Source organism: Trachypithecus francoisi, unplaced genomic scaffold (genome assembly GCF_009764315.1).
Source record: "Trachypithecus francoisi isolate TF-2019V2 unplaced genomic scaffold, Tfra_2.0 Lachesis_group6, whole genome shotgun sequence".
Taxonomy (NCBI): domain Eukaryota; kingdom Metazoa; phylum Chordata; class Mammalia; order Primates; family Cercopithecidae; genus Trachypithecus; species Trachypithecus francoisi.
In genome coordinates, this window is record NW_022681471.1 from 32,726,811 (window position 1) to 32,752,718 (window position 25,908).

Consider the following 25,908-nt stretch of genomic DNA (forward strand, 5'->3'; position numbering starts at 1 on the left):
ATGCCTAAGGGGCCATTCATCCTCTGAAAACTTTTTTTTTTTTCTTTCTTTCTTTTTTTGAGACAGGTTCTTGCTCTGTCACCCAGATTGGAGTGCAGTGGCACAATCTTGGCTCACTGCAACCTCTGCCTCTCAGGTTCAAGCGATCCACCTGCCCTGGTGCGCTACCAAGTCCAGGTAATTTTTTAATTTTCACCATGGAGTTTCACCATATTGGCCAGGCTGGTCTCGAACTCCTGACAGCACGTGATCTGCCCGCCTTGGCCTCCCAAATTGCTGGGATTACAGGCGTGAGCCACTGGGCTGGCCTTCATCCTCTGAAAACTCTTGAGAGTGAAAAAGATGGTCTGAAAAAAAAGGCTTGGTCATGGCGGGGTGGGGGCATCACTGCACTCACGCGAACTGCACAGCACAGCTCATAACCTCATCCTGGATTTTCTTTTTGTTTTGAAAATATACTCGGTCAATAATACTTAAGTAATCTTAGCAATTTCTTCATCTCATGACCTACAAATTAATCATCACTGCCTGGGAAATTGAAAAAGCATTTCAAATTAGCACAAGTAAGAACCTGGTCTAAATTGAGCGTACCCCACCCCACCACCAAACAAATTACATGAAACCCACCAGTTTAAAACAGTACCATAAAAAAAAAAAATCCTTAGTTGTTAGAAATTTCTAAAGAGAATACTCCCTCATAGAGCTCCATTTGTGCCATATCTTCAAGGTATATATTTGAATGTATGCAATTTTTCTTTAACCTTTTCACCCTTCTTAGGTGAGTGAAAACTTATTCAATAATTGTTCTTTTTTATTCCAATTTTTAAACAAATATCCAGTTTGCAAACCTGCCCCCTCCCCACACCCCCACTGTAATGCCAGTATATTAGCAGTGTATTCAGGCTTACAAATCAAAGTATTCGAGAAAATCAAAATTTCGGGTTGCCACTTTCTACATGGCTTCATCAGACCCTTAAAAACAATAGCAGGACCACCAGGCACTTGGACTTTTAAGCTATGTCCTCCCCATCAGTCTCAGTGAAACTAAACATATATTAATTACTTATATAATGTGTTCTTTCTGTGTGTAACTTATTCCCTCACTCCAATGCCTGAATATTTATAAATTCGGTCATTTAGCTAAGAACATAGCCTGGTTTAAATATTTTAAATACAGTTGAACCTTCTCACAATATAGCTCCTTGGTGCATTAATTTGCCAACTCCTCAAGTCAGACTCAGTCCCAACATAACTCTACACAGAAGTGTTCTCTAAAGGATACCATTGTTAGAAAGAATGGAACTTTATTTATACTCAATCTTGTACAGGAAATAGAAGTAACAGTTTAGTTCTGTTTCGTTTTCTTTTTCCATTAGAAAGCATATTCCCTCTGGTAATGGGAAATTTCCATAGGCTAAGGTTTATGTATCCCATTACTCCCCCGCTAAAGTTGAAAACTCACTTGGCAAACATAGAAAAGGCAACAAAAACAGGCCAATTTAAGAATGTGTAGGACAAAGGTATCCAAGGACTGAGGCAGGTTTCAGAGTGGCTACTCTGACCAATTGCTTTCATTAGGCTTACTGGCTTCCACTTCGGCTTTACTCATATCCATGCATATTGCAAGCTGCTTTCTGGGGAAGAAAACACAAAAAATTCAGTATTTGGGATTGTGGATGAAATGAAATACACCTATGAGCATTTCATACCAGCATGAAAATGTCTACCCTCCCAACTGCTCCTGCACATTTTTCTGTGATACCTAGCCCCAGGCTTGCATTAGGTAGGGATGGTTGTTCTTTGTGTGCAGAATTTAAGAGAGGGCTAAAACACTCAGGATTCAAGATTTCTCTCTCTCTACCTATCTATCTATCTATCATCTATTTATGTAATTTATCTATGTATCTAATTTTAGAGACAGGGTCTAGCTCTGTAGCACAGGCTGGAGGGCAGTGGCCGGATCACGGTTCACTGAAGCCTTGAACTTCAAGCTCAAGTTCGGAGTTCGGGTGTATGCTGCTAACATGCCCAGCTAATTTAAAAAAAATTTTGTAGAGATGAAGTCTCACTATATTGGTCAGCCTGGTCCTGAACTCCTGGACTCAAGCGATCCTCCTGACTTGCCCTCCCAGAGTGCTGGGATTACAGCCATAAGCCACCACACCAGCCCGAAAATTAATAATTTTAATGCAAATATTTAACTTGATTCATTTCTATACTGCGTGAAAAAATACCTTGATGCCCAGTTGCTATCGCCGGCATCCCACAGCTCAAGAGCGGCCCTGAGCCAGTGGCCTTGAGCTCCCTAAATAGCTCTTGGCACTGGAGGGTGGTAACGAGACATGGGTAGAGCCAAAGGCGTCCAGGGAAGTGCCCCAGCGTCCTGGGAACTGGGTAGCTCCAGAGCAAGCCGCTTACCGGCGAACACGTCGGGATATTCAGAGCGTGGGAAAATGCTGTCTAGCTCCTTCAGGTGCAACCTGCTGAACGCACTGGTGCTGAAGAGACGCTGCTAATATTGAGGTTGTGGCTCCTCCGAGGAGGAGTCCTGGGCTGGAAGCCTCAGGCTGCTACTGTGAGGGCTCCTGGTCGCCACCGTCGCCCTTCTGGTTCTACTTGACCGTGGGGTCGGAAGCTCCCGCGCAGAAATGACTTTCTACTTCTGCTCCGGCTCCCTGCTCGGGTTCGGACCGTATTTTCTTCTCATTGTCTCCTCCCGCTTCAATCACCGAAGTCCCTACAGCCTTCGCATCTGGAAAGGAGGAAAGGCAAAGAGACTGAGTGAGGAGAGAGATAAGAGAGAGAGATATCAGGGCGTTTGGCGCGGGCATAGGGCAGCATAGAACCGCAGCCTGAGAGAGGAGGCGCAGCAGCATCCGGTCCACGCGTCCCTCTCCAGGAAAGTTCCCTTCCGAGAGTTCCCCAAAGCACCGGTCCGAGTCCCCAGACAGGCACTGACTGTCGCCTTCCTGGAGCTCATGGAACAGGAAACCCAGGCCAGGGTCACCTGTGTCTTCGTGGCCGGATCTGGGCTGGGAACCCATCTGGGAGCGCGGTGGATGAAGCTTTGCGCCTCCGCGGATTCTGCGCTGGGGTCCTCCGACTCCTCTGAGTTCCGGAGCGTGGACTTTAGGTCCGACGACTGCAGGTGGCGGGGAGTTGGCTGCTGCTCTGGTCGCCGCTGCTTACGGTGTGTGTGTGGCGGAAGGCCCTGCTGGGAGGCGCTCACGGCGCGAGCGTGGCCGTTAAATCAGGGACGCATTAGTGGTCAGGGCACGGGGAGGGATGGAGGGGTGGAGGCGTGTGTGGGGACCTTCGATCCATTTTGAGGCTTCGTTGACCATTCCCACTGAGGGCGGGGTGACTGCGGGAGGAAGGGGTTGAGCTGTCTGGTGCGAGTCGAAATTGAGGCAGGATCACCTTCCAGGATTACAATACTTATTTTAATTATCTCCAGTTATTTTGAGGTAAGTAATGAAGTAGACATCACCAGATATCTATAATACTAACTCGTTATAAGAAGAAATAAGAAGTTGGAGTGGTAAATCATTATTTTTTCAACTTCATGACATATTTTTTTCTGGTTATTTCTAGTTAACCTATTTCACTACTGACATAGTTACCACCAGATATCTGTAGTATAAATTCATTATTTCACAAAAAAATAAGAATTTGAGTTTGTGAAGACTGTGCTTTCAAACATCACTGCACTCCAGCGTAGGCAACACAGCGAGGTGCTGTCTCAAAAAAAGAAAGAGAAAGAAGGAAATGAAGGAAGGAAGGTAAGAAAGGAAAGAAAGGACAGAAAAGAAGGAAGAAGGAAAGAAAATGGAAGGAAAAGGAAAAGAGAAAAAAGGAAAGAAAGAAAGAAAAGAAAGTATTTATGAGAATATTTTCTCACCTCCTTGTCTTTGGTGTAGGACAGGCAAGCCGCCAAATTGGAATTTTGCCCGGATGGAGGGTGAGCGGGTGGTGAGACAGAGCAACTTTTATTGAACTAGTATTGCTCCTTGCAGAACAGCGCTAACCCGTAGGCAGTGCACCCGGAGCCAGCAGCAGATGGGCTGTTGGCAGCTGTATTTATACCTACTTTTAATTATGTGCTAATCAATAGGTAGGTTATTGAGAACTTTCAAGAAAACGAGTGAGGAGTATCCAGAAAATACAAGGTAACTTCCTGGCTATTGCCATGGCCCCTGGCTATGGCAGTTGAAAATTGTCTTTACACTGGGAGTGTCTTGTTGCTAATGGGCAGTGAAGACAACTAGAGGTAGCTTTCGTCGCCATCTGCTGGATTTGGATGGCTTCTTCCCTGCATCCTGGTTTTTCGGGTTTTTGTTGTTGTTTTTCTTTTCTTTCTTTTCTTTTCTTTTCTTTTCTTTTCTTTTCTTTTGTCTTTTCTTTTCTGTTCTTTTCTGTTCTGTTCTGTTCTTTTCTTTTCTTTTCTTTTTTTCTTTTTTTGGGAGTCTCACTGTGTCCCCAGGCTGGAGTGCAATGGTGTGATCTCGGCTCACTGCAACCTCCACCTCCCGGGTTCAAGTGATTCTTCTGCCTCAGCCTCCCGAGTAGCTGGGATTACAGGCACCCGTCACCACACCCAACTCATTTTTGTATTTTCAGTAGAGACGGGTTTTCACCATGTTGGCCAGGCTGGTCTCGGACTCCTGGCCTCAAGTGATCCGCCCACCTCGGCCTCCTAAAGTGCAGGAATTACAGGCTGGAGCCAACAGCCTGGGCCAACTGCATCCTGTTTTGACCCGATCCTGTTTCCATCAGTGGGGTCGTGACCCTGTGACTGGAAAATAAGTTCTGCGGGCCTCCTACCTCATCTTCATTTCCATATTAATAGTTATATCCAATTAGTGTCCTGGGTACAAATACTTATCTACAGCACTAATTCATTATATCCACAATAGAAACGACTGTAGTGTTGAGAAGAATATTGTTTCAACTTCCTGGATTGATCAAGTTTTCTTCAGCAGAGAATTTAGAATTGAAAAGAACATGACTGGCAACTTCCTGCCTTCAACTAGGTATTCTTGTTATTTCTAGGTAAATAATTACAAAGGTACCAACTGAACATTTACAGTATTAACTATTCCAATGATAAGAAGAATTTACAATGGACAAGTTTGTGTTGTGTTTTTTAGTTCTCCAGCTTTAACTACTTATTCTGCTCATGTTTAGTTATCCAGAGTAAACCAAATGCCTCTTGATTACTACTTATTTATAGTAGTAGCATTCAAAAACTATAGAACAGAGAAGTATAGTTTTTTGTTGTTGTTTTTTGGACAGCTAGTAGTTTTCCAGTTATTTCTAGATATATCTATGTATCACTAGTTGTCTACCTTTCCAGTACTTAACTTCAAGAAGAAATAATAAGTTGCACTTGAGAAAAATGTTTTCCAACATCCTGGCTTCAATTAATTTTCTAGTTATTTCCAGTTATTTCTCTATAAGTAGTTATATAAGTAACACTAGTCATCTATATTACTAACATATTCCTTCAATGATAAGAAGTTACATTGAGAAAAATGCATTATTTAGCTTTCTGCTTTCAACTAGTCATTCAGGTTGTATCTATTTTTTATTATTATTTACCTTTGAGATGGCCTCACTCTGTTGCCCAGGCTGGAGTACAATAAGCCCATCAAGCTCACTGCAGCCTCTTAACTCCCAGGCTCTATTGACCTTCCCACCTCAGCCTCCTGAGTAGCTGGGACTACAGGCTCACAGCACCACACATGGCTAATTTTTAAATCTTTGGTAGAGATAAGTTCTCCCTATGTTGCCCAGACTAGGTTATATCTAGTTATCTTTATATAAAGCTTACCTTAGAGGCTGGGTGCAGTGGCTCACGCCTGTCAACCCAGTGCTTTGGGAGGCCAAGGTGGGAGGATGGCTTGAGACCAGGAGTTCCAGATCAGCCTGAGCAACACAGTGAGGCCTCATCTCTACCTAAAAAAAAATAAAAAATAATTAACCAGGCGTGGTGGCATATGCCTGTAGTCCTAGCTGCTTGGGAGCCTGAAGCAGAAGGATCACTTGAGCCAGGGAGTTTGATGTTACAGTGAACCATGATGGTGCCATTTCACTCCATCCTGGGTAACAGAGTGAGAACCTGTCTCAAAAAAATAAAAATAAAGCTTACCTTAGTATGCTAGGAATTTTGAGTACTAAATGCACATTCCAAAAAGAAATATTAAAAACAAATATTTTAGAGATGAAAAGCATGTATTTTTCAGCTTTATGGCTTTAAGTAGCTTTCTAGCTAATTTTAGGTATCTCTAATTTAAAAATTACATAGCTACCACTAGTTATCTATATTTCCAATACCTTATGTCAAAAGAAATTAAATTCAGATGTAAAAAGAATGTGTTTTTCAACATCCTAGATTCAGGTATTTTTCTAGTTATTTCCAATATGTCTAAGTAAGTACTTAACTAGGAACTACATATTATCTATATTATAGCAAGTTTTTTAAAATAAGAATTATGAAGTTGAATTTGAGGAAAACGTGTTTGACAGCATCCTGCCTTCACATACTCAGTCTAGTTCTAGTAATATCTAGTTATCTTTACATACGTCTTACAAAGATAACTGTGTTTATAGCACTACTTCAATATTACAAAAGATGTAAATATTTAAATGTGAGAAGGGTGGGTTGATTAAAATTCTAAATTAAATCAGTATATCTAGTTATATCTAGTTAACAAGGTGTGACTGATTACGTATTGGGCTAACTCATTAATTAAACAAGATACAGGAATTCAGATGTGAGAAAAGATTGGTTTTGCATTCTCTGGCTTCAAGCCATGATTGCTTTATGCCTGCATTTAAGTAGTTACCAAGTTATCAGTAGGTATCTCTAGTATTAATTCATTTTTCCAATAAGCAATAAGAAGTTATTGTGAGAAAAATGTGAGAAAATTATCTTCCCAAATGGAGGGATCATTCTCCATATAACTGCATTTGGGGCCCACCTTATACCTTGCTCAACTATCCCCACAACCAGGGTGACACTATGAAGTGAAGGCAACAGAGGCAGCTGCTCAAGGACACCCCAATGGTCCACTGTCAGGATACTGAAATTTCTTCATTCTGTTACCAAGCATAGCATTAACAGCAGGTACTGACTGCAATGTGTCCACTAGACTCACATCTGGGAGCTGGGTAAAAACCCTTAAAGAATATTAACAATGGGAGGAGAGAGACAAAGCAATGAGCATAGTCCAAAACAGAACTGAAGGGAAGTGGGTACAGCATTAACTCTCCTAAAATATTTTTCCAATAAGGAAATAGCTTCTCCCAGTGTAGTTTAAAATGTCAATGGCATAGAGTTACATGTTGTGGGGGTTTTTTCTTATGATATTAATTGTTCGATATACTAAACCAATACCTTTATAAAATCTCTGATTGAAGGTTTGCTTTAAAAATAGGTGGGTCAACTCTTCAAGGAGAACTATAAACCACTGCTCAACGAAATAAAAGAGGACACAAACAAATGGAGGAACATTCCATGCTCATGGATAGGAGGAATCAATATCATGAAAATGGCCATACTGCCAAGGTAATTATAGATTCAATGCCATCCCCATCAAGCTACCAAGGACTCTCTTCACAGAATTGGAAAAAACTACTTTAAAGTTCACATGGAACCAAAAAAGAGCCCGCATTGCCAAGACAATCCTAAGCCAAAAGAATAAAGCTGGAGGCATCACGCTACCTGACTTCAAACTATACTACAAGGCTACAGTAACCAAAACAGCATGGTCCTGGTACCAAAACAAATATACACACCAATGGAACAGAACAGAGCCATCAGAAATAATACCACACATCTACAACCATCTGATCTTTGACAAACCTGACAAAAACAAGAAATAGGGAAAGGATACCCCATTTAATAAATGGTGCTGAGAAAACTGGCTAGCCATAAGTAGAAAGCTGAAACTGGGTCCCTTCCTTACACCTTATACAAAAATTAATTCAAGATGGATTAAATACTTAAATGTTAGACCTAAAACCACAAAAACCCTAGAAGAAAACCTAGGTAGTACCATTCAGGACATAGGCATGGGCAAGGACTTCATGTCTAAAACACCAAAAGCAATGGCAACAAAAGCCAAAATTGACAAGTGGGATCTAATTAAACTAAAGAGCTTCTGCACAGCAAAAGAAACTACCATCAGAGTAAACAGGCAACCTACAGAATGGGAGAAAATTTTTGCAATCTACCCATGTGACAAAGGGCTAATATCCAGAATCTACAAAGAACTCAAACAAATTTACAAGAAAAAGTCAACCCCATCAAAAAGCGGGCAAAGGATATGAACAGATACTTCTCAAAAGAAGAGATTTATGCAGCCAACAGACACATGAATAAATGCTCATCATCACTGGCCATCAGAGAAATGCAAATCAAAACCATAATGAGATACCATCTCACACCAGTTAGATTGGCGATCATTAAAAAGTCAGGAAACAACAGGTGCTGGAGAGGATGTGGAGAAACAGGAATGCTTTTACACTGTTGGTGGGACTGTCAACCATTGTAGAAGACAGTGTGGCGATCCCTCAAGTTTCTAGAACGAGAAATACCACTTGACCCAGCCATCCCATTGCTGGGTATATACCCAAAGGATTTTTGTATAAGGTGTAAGGAAGGGATCCAGTTTCAGCTTTCTACATATGGCTAGTCAGTTTTCCCAGCACCATTTATTAAATGGGGTATCCTTTCCCCATTTCTTGTTTTTGTCAGGTTTGTCAAAGATCAGATGGTTGTAGATGTGTGGTATTATTTCTGATGGCTCTGTTCTGTTCCATTGGTCTGTGTCTCTGTTTTGGTACCAGGACCATGCTGTTTTGGTTACTGTAGCCTTGTAGTATAGTTTGAAGTCAGGTAGTATGATGCCTCCAGCTTTATTCTTTTGGCTTAGGATTGTCTTGGCAATGCGGGCTTTTATTTGGTACCATATGAACTTTAAAGTAGTTTTTTCCAATTCTGTGAAGAGAGTCCTTGGTAGCTTGATGGGGATGGCATTGAATCTATAAATTAACTTGGGCAGTATGACCATTTTCACAATATTGATTCTTCCTATCCATGAGCATAGAATGTTCCTCCATTTGATTGTGTCCTCTTTTATTTCACTGAGCAGTGGTTTGTAGTTCTACTTGAAGAGGTCCTTCACATCCCTTGTAAGTTGGATTCCTAGGTATTTTATTCTCTTTAAAGCAATTGTGAATGGGAGTTCACTCATGGTTTGGCTCTCTGTTTGTCTGTTATTGGTGTATAGGAATGCTTGTGATTTTTGCACACTGATTTTGTATCCTGAGACTTTGCTGAAGTTGCTTATCAGCTTAAGGAGATTTTGGGCTGAGACAATGGGGTTTTCTAAATATACAATCATGTCATCTGCAAACAGGGACAATTTGACTTCTTATTTTCCTAACTGAATACCCTTGATTTCTTTCTCTTGCCTGATTGCCCTAGTCAGAACTGCCAACACCATGCTGAATAGGAGTGGTGAGAGAGGGCATCCCTGTCTTGTGCCAGTTTTCAAAGGGAATGCTTCCAGTTTTTCCCCATTCAGTATGATATTGGCTGTGGGTTTGTCATAAATAGCTCTTATTATTTTGAGATACGTCCCATCAATACCTAGTTTATTGAGAGTTTTTAGCATGAAGGGCTGTTGAATTTTGTCGAAGGCCTTTTCAGCATTTATTGAGATAATCATGTGGTTTTTGTCTTTGGTTCTGTTTATATGATGGATTACATTTATTGATTTGCGTATGTTGATCCAACCTTGCATCCCAGGGATGAAGCAAACTTGATCGTGGTGGATAAGCTTTTTGATGTGCTGCTGGATTCGGTTTGCCAGTATTTTATTGAGGATTTTTGCATCAATGTTCATCAGGGATATTGGTCTAAAAGTCTCTTTTTTTCTTGTGTTTCTGTCAGGCTTTGGTATCAGGATGATGCTAGCCTGATACAAAATGAGTTAGGGAGGATTTTCTCTTTTTCTATTGATTGGAATAGTTTCAGAAGGAATGGTACCAGCTCCTCTTTGTACCTCTGGTAGAATTCGGCTGTGAATCCGTCTGGTCCTGGACATTTTTTGGTTGGTAGGCTATTATTGCCTCAATTTCAGAGCCTGTTATTGGTCTATTCAGGGATTCAATTTCTTCCTGGTTTAGTCTTTGAAGGGTGTATTGTGTCCAGGAATTTATCCACTTATTCTAGATTTTCTAGTTTATTTGCATAGAGGTGTTTATAGTATTCTCTGATGGTAGTTGTATTTCTGTGGGATCGGTGGTGATATCCCCCTTTATCATTTTTTATTGCGTCTATTTGATTCTTCTCTATTAGTTTTGCTAGCAGTCTATCAAGTTTGTTGATCTTTTCAAAAAACCAGCTTGTGGATTCATTGATTTTTTGAAGGATTTTTTTATGTCTCTATCTCCTTCAATTCTGCTCTAATCTTAGTTATTTCTTGCCTTCTGCTAGCTTTTGAATGTGTTTGCTCTTGCTTCTCTAGCTTTTAATTGTGATGTTAGGGTGTCAAATTTAGATTTCTCCTGCTTTCTCTTGTGGGCATTTAGTGCTATAAATTTCCCTCTACACAATGCTTTAAATGTGTCCCAGAGATTCTGGTATGCTGTGTCTTTGTTCTCATTGGTTTCAAAGAACATCTTTATTTCTGCCTTCATTTCGTTATGTAACCAGTAGTCATTCAGGAGCAGGTTGTTCAGTTTCCATGTAGCTGAGTGGTTTTGAGTGAGTTTCTTAATCCTGAGTTCTAATTTGATTGCACTGTGGTCTGAGAGACAGTTTGTTATAATTTCTGTTCTTTTACATTTGCTGAGGAGTGCTTTACTTCCAACTATGTGGTCAGTTTTGGAATAAGTGCGATGTGGTGCTGAGAAGAATGTATATTCTGTTGATTTGGGGTGGAGAGTTCTGTAGATGTCTATTAGGTCTGCTTGGTGCAGAGCTGAGTTCAATTCCTGATATCCTTGTTAACTTTCTGTCTCATTGATCTGTCTAATGTTGACAGTGGGGCGTTCAAGTCTCCCATTATTATTGTGTGGGGGTCTAAGTCTCTTTGTAGGTCTCTAAGGACTTGCTTTATGAACCTGGGTGCTCCTGTATTGAGTGCATATATATTCAGTATAGTTAGCTCTTCTTGTTGAATTGATCACTTTATCATTATGTAATGGCCTTCTTTGTCTCTTTTGATCTTTGTTGGTTTAAAGTCTGTTTTATCAGAGACTAGGATTGCAACCCCTACCTTTTTTTCGTTTTTCATTTTCTTGGTAGTTTTCCTCCATCCCTTTATTTTGAGCCTATGTGTGTCTCTGCACATGAGATCGGTCTCCTGAATATAGCACACTGATGGGTCTTGACTCTATCCAATTTGCCAGTCTGTGTCTTTCAATTGGGGCATTTAGCCCATTTACATTTAAGGTTAATATTGTTATGTGTGAATTTGATCCTGTCATTATGATGTTAGCTGGTTATTTTGCTTGTTAGTTGATGCAGTTTCTTCCCAGCATCGATGGTCTTTACAATTTGGCATGTTTTTGCAGTGGCTGATTCCAGTTGTTCCTTTCCATGTTTAGTGCTTCCTTCAGGAGCTCTTGTAAGGCAGGCCTGGTGGTGACAAAATCTCTCAGCATTTGCTTGTCTGTAAAGGATTTTTATTTCTCCTTCACTTATGAAGCTTAGTTTGGCTGGATATGAAATTCTGGGTTGAAAATTCTTTTCTTTAAGAATGTTGAATATTGGCCCCCACCCACTTCTGGCTTGTAGAGTTTCTGCTGACAGATCTGCTGTTAGTCTGATGGGCTTCCCTTTGTGGGTAACCCAACCTTTCTCTCTGGCTGTCCTTAACATTTTTTCCTTCATTTCAACTTTGGTGAAACTGATAATTATGTGTCTTGGAGTTGCTCTTCTCGAGGAGTATCTTTGTGGCATTCTCTGTATTTCCTGAATTTGAATGTTGGCCTGCCTTGCTAGGTTGGAGAAGTGCTCCTGGATAATATCCTGGAGAGTGTTTTCCAACTTTATTACATTCTCCCCGTCACTTTCAGATACACCAATCAGATGTAGATTCGGTCTTTTCACATAGTCCCATATTTCTTGGAGGCTTTGTTTGCTTCTTTTTACTCTTTTTTCTCTAAACTTCTCTTCTCACTTCATTTCATTCATTTGATCTTCAATCGCTGATATCCTTTCTTCCACTTGATCGAATCTGCTACTGAAGCTTGTGCATGCATCACGTAATTCTCGTGCCATGGTTTTCAGCTCCATCAGGTCACTTAATGTCTTCTCTATGCTGTTTATTCTAGTTAGCCATTCATCTAATCTTTTTTCAAGGTTTTTAGCTTCTTTGCAATGGGTTCAAACATCCTCCTTTAGCTCAGAGAAGTTTGTTATTACTGATCATCTGAAGCCTTCTTCTCTCAACTTGCCAAAGTCATTCTCCATCCAGCTTTGTTCTGTTGCTGGTGAGAAGCTGTGTTCCTTTGAAGGAGAAGAGGTGCTCTGATTTTTAGAAGTTTCAGCTTTTCTGCTCTGGTTTCTCCCCATCTTTGTGGTTGTATATGCCTTTGGTCTTTGATGATGGTGACGTACAAATGGGGTTTTGGTGTAGATGTCCTTTCTGTTTGTTAGTTTTCCTTCTAACAGTCAGGACCCTCAGCTGCAGGTCTGTTGGAGTTTGCTGGAGGTCCACTCCAGACCCTGTTTGCCTGGGTATCACCAGCAGAGGCTACAGAACAGCGAATATTGCAGAACAGTAAATGTTGCTGCCTGATCCTTCCTCTGGAAGCTTTGTCTCAGAGGGGCACCTGGCCGTATGAGGTGTCAGTTGGCCCCTACTGGGAGGTACCTCCCAGTTAGGCTACTCGGGGGTTAGGGACCCACTTGAGGAGGCAGTCTGTCCATTCTCAGATCTCAAACTCCATACTGGGAGATCCACTACTCTCTTCAAAGCTGTCAGACAGGGACATTTAAGTCTGCAGAAGTTTCTGCAGCCTTTTGTTCAGCTATACCCTGTCCTCAGAGGTGGAGTCTACAGAGGTAGGCAGGCCTCCTTGAGCTGTGGTGGGCTCCACTCAGTTCAAGCTTCCTGGCCACTCTGTTTACCTATTCAAGCCTCAGCAATGGTGGACACCCCTCCCCAAGCCTCGCTGCCACCTTGCAGTTCAATCTCAGACTGCTGTGCTAGCAGTGAGCAAGGCTCCATGGGCATGGGACCCTCCAAGCCAGGCGCGGGATATAATCTCCTGGTGTGCTGCTTGCTAAGACCGTTGGAAAAGCACAGTATTAGGGTAGGAGTGTCCCGATTTTCCAGGTACCTTCTGTCATGGTTTCCCTTGGCTAGGAAAGGGAATTTCCTGACCCCTTGTGCTTCCTCGGTGAGGCAATGCCCCGCCCTGCTTCAACTCATGCTCCGTGGGCTGCACCCACTGTCCGACAAGCCCCAGTGAGATGAACCCAGTACCTCAGTTGGAAATGCAGAAATCACCCGTCTTCTGCGTCACTCACACTGGGACCTGTAGACTGGAGCTGTTCCTATTCAGCCATCTTGGAAACCTCAAATTCTCACACTTTAAACAGCAAGACAAGGACTTGCGCGTTTGCAGTCCAACATGTAAAGAGCTTGGAAATCATCATTCCTGTCCTCACAACAAGAAAAATGCTGACCAAACTAAAAACAACTCTTCTTAGATATATCAGAGAATCACAGTGGAAGGCATGAAAACTAGAAACGCAGATAGGCAGATACAGAGAATTACTGTTTACCAAGAGTAGAAGGCCACCAGCAGAAACCCACAGTTGGAGCCAGCATGAGTAGGAACACTCTGTAGGAACAACTGTTACTGATGAACTTCTAGAAGCTCAGTATGGCCTATCTAGAGAGTTAAAACTTCAAGGGTGGGGGCAGCCTTAAGGGGATTTCATGAGTTTTATCTCCAGAAGCCCCACCAAGTTGTCACTGTGAAGGGAGGGGGTGGGAATCCCTCCCTGCTTCCAGCAGGTGGACAAGAAAAGCAATCATTTTGAAATATGCCCAGAGTTCTCTGTTTTCCATAGCCAAGGACTACCCTGGGAGGAAACCATTTTACCAGAGCCTAACCAAGTTAGGTTTCCCCAAAGCCTGACCAACCACGGGGAAAGGAAGTACTCAACTCCAGCCCTGTCTAGCCTTCCATCTAAGCTAAAGGGATGGGTGGGGACGCTGAGAAGGACTTGCAAAGGTCACAGCCCAGGGACACAGGCTCAGTGAAAGACTGAGATCTAATCATGGGATGATAAAATGCTTGCCCTCCTCCCAACCTTACCACCACATCAGTAAGAATCCTGCATAATAACTGCAGATTATAGGTGAATTACAGCTGAAAAGACTGCAAGCCTCAGATCCCATTTAAGAAGGAGCCTCTGGAAAAACTCAAAGACAACAAAGGAGACAAAGACAAGGGCCCTACAAGAAATTTTAGCTTCTGACACCTAAAGCTATGGCCAAAAGTAAACAGCCTAATTCCTAGCCAGATAACCATAAAACCTCACACAAAAGAACTACCTACCTCAGTGCTTTTTTGTTTTTCCCTTTTTTTTTTTTTTTTTTAATAGTGACAGGGTCTCACTGTATTATTGCACAGGCTGGTCTCGAACTCCTGGCTTCAAGTGAGCCTCCTGACTTGGCCTCGTGAAGTGCTGGGAATAGAGAGGCACAGCCACCATGCCCAGCCTACCTCAGTTCTTTCTACCCAGTACATCACGTATGGTTTTCAACAAAAATGTATAAGACTGCTAAAAGTCAAAAAACATATTCTAGAACCAGGTGCAGTGGCCTACACCTTTAATATCAGCAATTTAGGAGGCCAAGGCAAGGGAAACACTTGAGCCCAGAAGTTCTAGACCAGCCTGGGCAACATAGTGAGACCTTGTCTCTACAAAAAATAAGAAAAATTAGCCAGGCATGGTGGAACATGCCTGTAGACCCTAGCTACTTGGGAAACTGAGGTGGGAAGATCGCTTGAGCCCAGGAGGTTGCAATGAGCCATGATCATGCCACTGCAGTTCACCCTGGGCAACAGAGTGAGACCCTGTAAAAAAGGCATGTTCTGAAGAGACAAAGCAAGCATCAGAACCCAACTAAAATACAGCAGATATTTTAGAATGATTAGATTGGGAATTTTAAATAACTACAATTATTATGCTAAGGGCTCTATAAACATGCAAGAACAGATGAGTAATGTATACAGAGATAAAACCTCTAAGAAAAAATTAAAAAAGAAATGCTACAAATCACAAACATAGTAACAGAAATGAAGAATGTTCTTGTTGGGCTCATCGTTAGATAGAGAAGGCAGGAAAGAACAGTACACTAGAAGATATGAAAATAGACTTCCATATATGGGCTGGACATGGTGGCTAACACCTGTAAGCCCAGCACTTCATGGGGCTGAAGTGGGAGGACTGCTTCAGGCAAGTTTGAGACCAGCGGGGGCAACATAGCAAGACCTCATCTCTTAAAAAAATTATCCAGGTGTGGTGGCTGAGGCGGGAGGACTGCATGAGCCCTGGTGTCGGGGCCTGCAGTGAGCTATGATCAATCTACTGTGCTCCAGCCTAGATGACAGACTGAGACCCTCTCTCAAAAATAAAGTAAAATAAGAAAAAGAAAAGAAAAGTTCCCAATATGACAACAGAAATTTCCCAAACTGAAAAGCAAAGAGAAAAAATAATGAAACAAAAAACAAACAGAATATCAAAGAACTGTGGACAATTACAAAGGTGTAACATGCATAATGAGAGAAGAGAGAAAGGAATGGAAAAAATAATTAACGTAATAATGGCAGAAAATTTTTCAAAGTTAATACAGAGAGCAAACCACAGATCCAATAAAGTCAAAGAACATCTAGCAGAATAAATACCAAAATAATCTATATTTAAGCATATATTCAAACTACAGAAAATCAAAGACAAAGAGAAACTCTTAAAAGAAGATGGATGAAAACAATACCTTACCTATAGAGGAGCAAGAAGAGGTATTCAAAGAAAAACACCAACAACCTAGAATTCTGTACCCAGTAATATTACCCTTCAAGAGAAGGAGAAATAAAGACTTTCTCAGACAAACAAAACTGGGAGAAATGGTCACCAGTATAACTGCTTTGCAAAAGATGTTAAGTTTTGGGGTTGTTTGTTTGTTTGTTTTAGACAGAGTATCGCTCTGTCACCCAGACTGGAGTGCAGTGATGCGATCTCAGCTCACTGCAACCTCCACCTCCTAGGTTCAAGCGATTCTACTGCCTCAGCCTCCCGAGTAGTTGGTATTACAGGCACCCTCCCACCACACCCAGCTAATTTTCATATTTTTAGTAGAGATGGGGTTTCGCCATGTTGGCCAGGCTGGTCTCGAACTCCTGACCTCGTGATCCGCCCACCTTGCCTCCCAAAGTGCTGGGATTATAGGCGTGAGCCACTGTGCCTAGCCAAAAGTTTTTCAAAGAATAGAAAAATGATCGGCCGGGTGTATGGCCCAGGCCTGTAATTCCAGCACTTTGGGAGGCTGAGGCAGGCAGATCACCTGGGGTCTGAAGTTTGAGACCAACCTGGCCAACATGGTGAAACCCCATCTCTACTAAAAATACAAAAATTAGCTGGGCATGGTGGCAGGTGCCTGTAGTTCCAGCTACTCAGGAGGCTGAGGCAGGCGAATCACTTGAAGCCAGGAGGTGAAGCTTGCAGTGAGCCAAGATCACGCCATTGCACTCCAGCCTGGGAGACAAGAGCAAAACTCCATCTCAAAATGAAAAAAAAAAGATAGAGGCAAAAAACTCCAATTTACATAAAGAAAGGAAGATCATTAGAGAAATCATCAATGATGATAAAATAAATATCTTTCTTATTCTTATTTGATCTAATTGATAACAGTTTTCAAATTAATTATAGAAAAATGGGTTTAGTGATTATAGTTTACAGATAAGTGAAATGAATGACAGCAGTGTTATAAAGGACAGCAATGTTATAAAGGACAGCAATGTTATAAGGGAGGAATTGGGAATATTGTGTTGTAAAATAGTTGTACTACCCATGCAATGATATAGTGTTATTTGAAAGTGAACTTAGATTAGTAGTAAATGCATATTGCAAACACTAGGGCAACACTAAAAATATTTTTAAGAAGTATAATTAGCCATGTGTGGTGGCATGTACCTGTGCTCCTAGCTACTCAGGAGGCAGAGGCAGGATGACTGCATAAGCTCAGCAGGTCAAGGCTGCAGTGAGCTATGATCATACCACTGTACTCCAGCCTGAGCAACAGAGTGAGACCTTACCCTAAAAAAAAGAAAAGAAAAGAAAAAGAAAATACACATACAAACCATCAAATAAAGTTTTTAAAAAGAAGTATAACTGATACACTAAGAGAGGAGAGAAAATGGAATCATAATTAAAAGCTCAATTACAACCAAAGAAGGCAGAAAAAGAGTAAAAGACAAAATGGAAACCAAGAACAAAGGCAACAAATTGAAAATAGTTACAAATATGGTAGACACTAATCCAAATATATCAATAATCACTTTAAATGTGAATGATCTAAATACACAAATTAAAAGACAGACAAATTTCATGATATGAGCATAAAGAGGAAAAAAAAGAAATACTCAGAGTGGATAAAAATACAAGACCCAAGTCTATATTGTCTACAAAAAACCCACTTTAAATACAAAAACAGGCCAGGTGTGGTAGTTAACACCTGTAATTTCAGCACTTTGGGAGGCTGAGGCAGGAAGATTACTTGAGCTCAAGAGTTCAAGACCAGCCTGAGCAACATGGCAAAACCCCTGGCTAATAGCAGGATGGCTTGTGTCTGTAGTCCCAGCTATTCAGAAGGCTGAGGTGGGAGGATCACCTGAGCCCAGGGAGTTTGAGGTTGTAATGAGCCATAATCACGCCACTGCACTCCTGCCTGGGCAACAGAGTAAGACCCTGTCTCATAAATAAATAAACAAATAAAATATAAAGACATGGATCAAAAGTAAAAGAATGGTTTTTGGAGATAGGAGTTTTTTCTGAAAAGGGATGGAGAAAAATTATGCTATAGTAGCACTAATCAAAAGAAAGCTGGGCCAGGTGCCGTGGATCACACCTGTAATCCCAGTGAGAGGTGAAGCCAGCTGGACTTCTGGGTCAGGTGGGGACTTGGAGAACTTTTCTGTCTAGCTAAAGGATTGTAAACACACCAATCAGCACTCTGGAAAACGGACCAATCAGCGCTCTGTAAAATGGACCAATCAGCACTCCGTAAAATGGACCAATCAGCAGGATGTGGGTGGGGCCAAATAAGGGAATAAAAGCTGGCCACCCAAGTCAGCAGTGGCAACTTGCTCAGGTCCCCTTCCACACTGTGGGAGCTTTGTTCTTTTGCTCTTCACAATAAATCTTGCTGCTGCTCACTCTTCGGGTCTGCACTACCTTTATGAGCTGTAACACTCACTGCGAAGGTCTGCGGCTTCACTCCTGAAGTCAGCAAGACCACGAACCCACCAGGAGAAACAAACAACTCTGGATGTGTGCCACCTTTAAGAGCTATAACACTCACCGCAAGGGTCTGTGGCTTCACTACTGAAGTCAGCAAGACCACGAACCCACCAGAAGGAAGAAACTCCAGAAGGAAGAAACTCCGGACACATCTGATTATCTGAAGGAACAAACTCCAGACACACCGTCTTTAAGAACCGTAACACTCACCACGAGGGTCCGCGGCTTCATTCTTGAAGTCAGACCAGGAACCCACTGGAAGGAACAAATTCCAGACACACCAGCACTTTGGGAGGCCGAGGCAGCTAGATCACTTGAGGCCAGGAGTTTGAGACCAGCCTGGCCAACATAGTGAAACCTCCCGTCTCTACTAAAAATACAAAAATTAGCCAGGCATGGTTGTGCGCACCTGTAGTCCCAGATACTTGGGAGGCTGAGGCATGAGAATCACTTAAACCTGGAATGCTGAGATTGCAGTGAGCCGAGGTCATGCCACTGCACTCCAGTCTGGGTGACAGAGTAAGACTCTGTCTCAAAAATCAAAAAAGAAAAAGCCAGAGTAGCTATATTAATTTCAGACAAAGCAAACCTTAGAGTAAGGAAAATTATCAGGGATAAAGAGGGGCCCTTCATAAGGATAAAGGAGTTAATTCTCCAGAAAACAGAACAATCCTTAATGTGTATGTGTCTAATGAGAGAGTATCCAAATATGTGAGGCAAAAGTGACATAACTGCAAGGAGAATGAGCTAAACCCACTATTATACTTGGAGACATCTACACGTCAACATCAGTAATTGACAAATCCAGCAGGCAGAAAATCAGTAGTAAGGATATGGTTGAACTAACAGCACCATCAATAAACTGGATCTAGTTGACATTTATAGAACGTTTTATCCTACAATAGCAGAATACACATTCTTCTCAAACTCACATGGAACATTCAACAAGATAGATCACTTCTTTGCCATAAGACGCACTTCTAAAGAACACATGGATCAAAGAAGACATTTCAGGGGAATTTGAAAAATATTTTGAATTACATGAAAATGAAAATACAACTTGTCAAAATGTGTGGTAATCAATGAAAGAAATGCATAGAGGAAAATTTATAGCATTTAGCGCATGCATTAGAAAAACAGGGCCGGGGGCACGCCTGTAATTCCAGCACTTTGGAGGCTGAGGCAGTGGATCACGAGGTCAGGAGATCAAGACCATCCTGGCTAACACGGTGAAACCCCGTCTCTGCTAAAAATACAAAAAGTTAGCAGGGCATAGTGGCATGCGCCTGTAGTCCCAGGTACTCAGGAGGCTGAGGCTGGAGAATCGCTTGAACCCAGGAGGCAGAGGTTGCAGTAAGCTGAGATTGTGCCACTGCACTCCAGCCTGGGAAACAGAGTGAGACTCCGTCAAAACAGAAAAGAAAAGAAGAACTAGGCCGGGCGCGGTGGCTCAAGCCTGTAATCCCAGCACTTTGGGAGGCCGAGACGGGCGGATCACGAGGTCAGGAGATCGAGACCCTCCTTGCTAACACGGTGAAACCTCGTCTCTACTAAAATACAAAAAAAAACTAGCCGGGCGAGGTGGCGGGCGCCTGTAGTCCCAGCTACTCGGGAGGCTGAGGCAGGAGAATGGCTTAAACCCGGGAGGCGGAGCTTGCAGTGAGCTGAGATCCGGCCACTGCACTCCAGCCTGGGCGACAGAGCGAGACTCTGTCTCAAAAAAAAAAAAAAGAAAAAAAAGAAAAGAAGAACTAAAATTCATAATCTAAACTTTGACCTTAAGAAACGAGAGAAAGAAGAGTAAATTGAAGCAAAAGAAAGCAGAAGAAAAGATAGAATAAAAAATCAGGCAAAAATCAAGGAAATTTAAAACAGAAAAACAATAGAGAAAAGCAATAAAACCAAAAGCTGGCTCTTTAAAAAGATCACAAAATCTGTAAATATCTCGTCAGGGTAACCAAGGGAGAAAAGAGACAAAACACAAATTTTTTCCTCTTTTGGCGGGAGACAAAGTCTTGCTCTGTCACCCAGGCTAGAGTGCAGTGGTGCAATCATAGGCTCACTGTAACCTTGTACTCCTGTGCTCAAGGGATCTTCTGCCTCAGCCTCCCAAAGTGCTGGGATTACAGACATGAGCCACCATGCCCAGGCACAAATTTCTAATATCAGAAATGAAAGAGAGGTCATTACTACTTATCTCATGGACATTAAAATGATGAGAAAGGAGTATTTTGAAAAACTTTATGGCCACAAATTTAATAGCTTAGATGCAATGGACCAATTCCTTGAAAGATATTGTTGGGGTGATCAGACCCCACACCAGGTCATGGGGACAATGAAGTCAAACGGAGTCAAAGGATTGAGGAAAAGACCGTTTGAGAGAAAGTGGGACAGGGGGCCATTGCAAGTGTGGAGGCTGCAAAGGCCCTGAGCTCTGGGAGCCCATGCTGTTTATTTGTGCTCAAAGAAACAAGTGGTGAGGATGTGGGGGTTGAAAGGAAACAGTATATCAAGTGAATGAAAAACATATGGCTACTTGGGATAATGGGAGTGCTAGAAGCAAGGAACCAGCAAGTCTAGCAGACATGCAAGCCCTGCTTCAGCTTCTCTTCCAACACTCAGCTTTTCTGAGTGTTTTCAACAGATACAATCTACTAAAACTTACACAAGGAGAAACAGACAATCTGAACATCTATATGTATTTTTAATTGAATCAATAATCAATAATCTTCCAGAATAGAAAGCACCTGGCCCAGATAGTTTCACTAGGGAATTCTACCAAACATTTAAGGAAAAAATTATACTGATGAGAGGTGACAACATGCTAGCAGCCCTCCCTCACTCTCAGCGTCTCCTCAGCCTCGGCATCCACTCTGGCCGCACTTAAGGAGCCCTTCAACCCGCCGTTGCGATGTGAGGGCTCCTCTCTGGAGTGGAAGGCTGGAGCCGGCTCCCTCTGCTAGTGGGGAAGTGTGAAGAGAGGCGCGGGCGGGAGCCGGGGCTGCCAGAGGCACTCGCAGGCCGGCGCAGGTTCTGGGTGGGCGTGGGCTGGGAGGGCCCACACTGGGTACAGCCCGCCGGCACCTGCTGGGCTTGATGGGGGGACAAGCTCCCTTTGGGCTGCCGGAGTGCCCAGGCTAGGTGCTGCAAAGTGCCGCAGCAAGTGCCGGTGAGAGGTGAAGCCGGATGGGCTTCTGGACAGGTGGGGACTTGGAGAACTTTTCTGTCTAGCTAAAGGATTGTAAATGCACCAATCAGCACTCTGTGTCTAGCTAAAGGTTTGTAAATGCACCAATCAGCACTCCATGTCTAGCTAATCAGGTGGAGACTTGGAGAACTTTTCTGACTAGCTAAAGGATTGTAAACGCACCAATCAGCACTCTGTCTAGCTAAAGGTTTGTAAACGCACCAATCAGCACTCTGTCTAGCTAAAGGTTTGTAAACGCACCAATCAGCACTCTGTAAAACGGACCAATCAGCTCTCTGTAAAATGAACCAATCAGCAGGATGTGGGTGGGGCCAGATAAGGAAATAAAAGCAGCCACCTGAGCCGGCAGCCTCAACTGGCTGGGGTCCCTTTCCACGCTGTGGAAGCTTTGTTCTTTCACTCTTCGCAATAACTCTTGCTGCTGCTCGCTCTTTGGGTCTGCACCACCTTTATGAGCTATAACACTCACTGCAAAGGTCTGTAGCTTCACTCTGAAGTCAGCAAGACTATGAACATCTGAAGGAACAAACTCCAGACACACCATCTTTAAGAACTATAACACTCACCGCGAGGGTCCACGGCTTCATTCTTGAAGTCAGCGAGACCAAGAACCCACCAATTCTGGACACACTAATTTCTCTACAATCTGTTCTAAAAAATAGAAGCATAGGAAATACATCCTAACTCATCCTATGAGGTTAGCACTACCCAAATACCCAAATCAGACAAATGCATTACAAGCAAGGAAAACCACAAATGAACATCTCTCATGAACACAAATGTAAAATCTTCAACAAAATGTTAGCAGATCAAATTCAGCAATGTATACCAAAAAATTATATACCACAACTAAGTGGAATTTATTCCATGCATGCAAAGGTGGTTCAACATTTGAAAACCAAATAACGTAACCCATCACATTAACAAGCTAAAGAAGAAAAATAACATGATCATATCAACAGGTGCAGAAAAAAGCATTTGACAAAATCCAACACCCATTCACGTTAAGAACTCTCAGAAAACTAGGAAGACAGAGTAAGTTCCTCACCATGATAAGGACATCTAAAAATACCTACATCACACTTAATGGTGAGAAACCAGATGCTTTCCCCTTAAGATCAGGAACAAGGCAAAGGCATCACCTCTCACCACTCCAGTTCACAATTGTACTGGAAGTCCTGCCTAATGCAATAAGAAAATAAACAGTATATGAACTGAGAAGAAAAAAATAAAATTGTCCTTAATCACAGATGACATGATTATCTGTGTAGAAAATCCCAAGGAATTAACAATAAAATAACACTCCTGAAACTAATGGGCAATTATAGCAAGACTGTAGGACACAAGGTTAATATACAAAAGTCAATCACTTTCCTATATGTCAGCAATGAGCAATTAGAATTTGAAATTAAAAACAATACCATTTATATTAGCACCAAAAAATTAAATACTTAGGTATACATAACAAAATACGTGTCATATCTCAATATCTATATGTAGAAAACTATGAAACTCTGATGAAATAAATCAAAGATCTAAATAAATGGAGATCCTTTGAGCTGCAAGGTAAAAAATTTAATAAAAATAAATACATGAAGAGAGATTCTGTGTTCACGAATAGGAAGACTCAATATTGTTTAGATGTCACTTCTTCCCAACTTGACCTATAGATTGGATGCAATTCCAATCAAAATCCCTGCAAATCGTTTTGTGGAAATCAACTAAATGATTTTAAAGTTTATATAAAAAATCAAATGACCCAGAAATAACCAAATTAATTCTCAAGAATAAGAATAAAGTGAGAGGACTGACATTTCCCAACATCAAGATATTACTATTATAAGGCTACAGTACTCTAGACAGTGGGGTATTGGTGAAAGAACAGATTGATGAGACATAACAGACAGCTCAGAAATAGGCCCACACAAATATAGTTAACTGATCTTTCATAAAGGAACAAAGGCAATCTAATGGAGAAAGGCTAGTCTTCTCAACAAATGGTGCTGGAAAAACTGGATACTACATGCAAAAAAAAATGAATCTTACACCTTTCACAAAAATTAACTCAAAATGGATCACAGATTTAAATATAAAATGTAAAACTAGGCCAGGTGCGGTGACTCACACCTAAAATCCCAGCAATTTCGGAGGCTGAGGCAGCCGGATCTCATGAATTTGGGAGTTTGAGACCAGCCTAGGTAACGCGGCGAAACCCTGTCTCTACCAAAAGAAAAAAAAATTAGCCAGACATGGTGGCGCCTGCCTGTAGTCCCAGCTACTCAGGAGGCTGAGGTGGAGGACTGCTTGAGCCCAGGTGCAGTGAGCCCTGATCTCGCCACTGCACTCCAGCCTTGGCAACAGAGCGAGACTTCGTCTCAAACAAACAAAAAATTAATGTAAGATATAAAACTTCAAGAAGGTAACATACGAAAAAATCTGGGTGACTCGGGGTTTGTCAATAAGTTTTTAGGTAAAAAGCAAATAGAATAGTCCATGAAAAAAAATTGATAACTTGGACTTCATTAGGATTAAAAACTTCTGCCCTACAAAAAACATCATTAAGAGAATGGGGCTGGGCGCAGTGGCTCATGCCTGCAATCCCAGCACTTGGGTGGCCGGAGCAGGCGGATCATAAGGTCAGGAGTTTGAGACCAGCCTGGCTAATATGATGAAACCCTGTCTCTGCTAAAAATACAAAAATTAGCCCAGGCCTGGTGGCAGGCACCTGAAGTCCCTGTTACTCAGGAGGCTGAGGTAGGAGAATCGCTTGAACCCGGGAGGCAGAGGTTGCAGTGAGCCAAGATGGTGCCACTGCACTCCAGCCTGGGCGACAGAGCAAGACTCCGTCTTTAAAAAAAAAAAAGAGAGAGAGAGAGAGAGAATGAAAATACAAGCCACTGACTGAAAGGAAATATTTTCAAAACACATATAAAAGGCTTGTATCCACAATACACAAGGAACTCTTCAACTCAACAATAAGAAAATAACCTAATTAAAAAGATGTGACCCAAAAGAAGACATACACATGGCAAACAAGCACATGAAAAGATGTTCAACATCCTATGTACTTTGCAAATTGAAAATTAAAATGAGATACCACTACACAGCTATTAGAATGGCCAAAATCCACAACACTGACAGCACCAAATGCTGACAAGAATGTAGACCAACAGGAATTTTCATTCATTGCTGGTGGGAATGCCAAATGGTTCAGCCACATTCAAAGACAGTTTGGTAGTTTCTTACAAGGCTAAAGATAGTCTTAACATATGATCCAGTAATCACACCTCTAGGTATGTACCCAAGTAAGGTTAAAACATAATCTGCACAAAAACCTGCACATGAATGTTTATAGCAGATTTATTCATAATTGCCAAAACTTGGAAACAACCACGATGTCCTGTAATAGGTGAATAGATATACAAACTGTGGTGTATCCATACAATAGAATATTATTCAGCACTAAAAAGAAATGAACTGTCAAGTCACAAAAAGACATGAAGGAATGTGAAATGCACATTGCTAAGTGGAAGAAGCCAGTCTGATTGCAAATATATGGCTGTGATGGTTAATACTGAGTGCCAAATTGATCACACTAAAGAATGTTCCTAAGTATTGTTCCTAGGAGTGTCCATGAGGGTGTTGCCAAAGGATATTAACATTTGAGTCAGTGGACTGGGAGAGGCAGACCCACCCTCAATCAGGGTGGGCTCCATCTAATCAGCTGCCAGGGGGGCCAGAATAACAGCAGGCAGAAGAACAGACTAGACTGGTTTAGTCTTCTGGCTTACATCTTTCTCCCACGCTGGATCCTTCCTACCCTTTAACATCAGACTCCAAGTTCTTCAGCTTTGGGACTTGGAGTAGGTTCCTTGCTTGTCAGCTTACAGACAGCCTACTGTGGGACTTCACCTTGTGATCATGTGAGTCAATACTCCTTAATAAACCATATACGTGTGTGTGTGTGTGTATAAACCATATATATACACCTACCATTAGTTCTACTGCTTATATATATATATATATAATTAGTTCTGTCCCTCTAGAGAACCCTAATACTATGGCATTCTAGAAAAAGTACAACTGTAGAGACAGTAAAAAGATCAGCAGTTTCCAGAAGCTTGGCAGGGAAGAAGGGAGAGGG

The 25,908-nt window shown here is 41.9% G+C and overlaps 1 long non-coding RNA gene across 2 annotated transcripts; it reads right to left on the reverse strand.

Annotated features, from left to right (window-relative positions):
• Positions 1-273: 273 nt before the first annotated feature.
• Positions 274-5,873, reverse strand: LOC117078154. 2 transcript variants are annotated; one of them, XR_004434935.1, is made up of 3 exons: positions 5,834-5,873; positions 2,419-2,752; positions 274-1,634 (listed from the first exon to the last, which is right to left on the reverse strand). It is a non-coding gene; the product is annotated as an uncharacterized LOC117078154 (long non-coding RNA). The 2 variants fall into 2 exon arrangements; XR_004434934.1 differs by lacking the exon at positions 5,834-5,873 and adding an exon at positions 3,008-3,417.
• Positions 5,874-25,908: the final 20,035 nt, after the last annotated feature.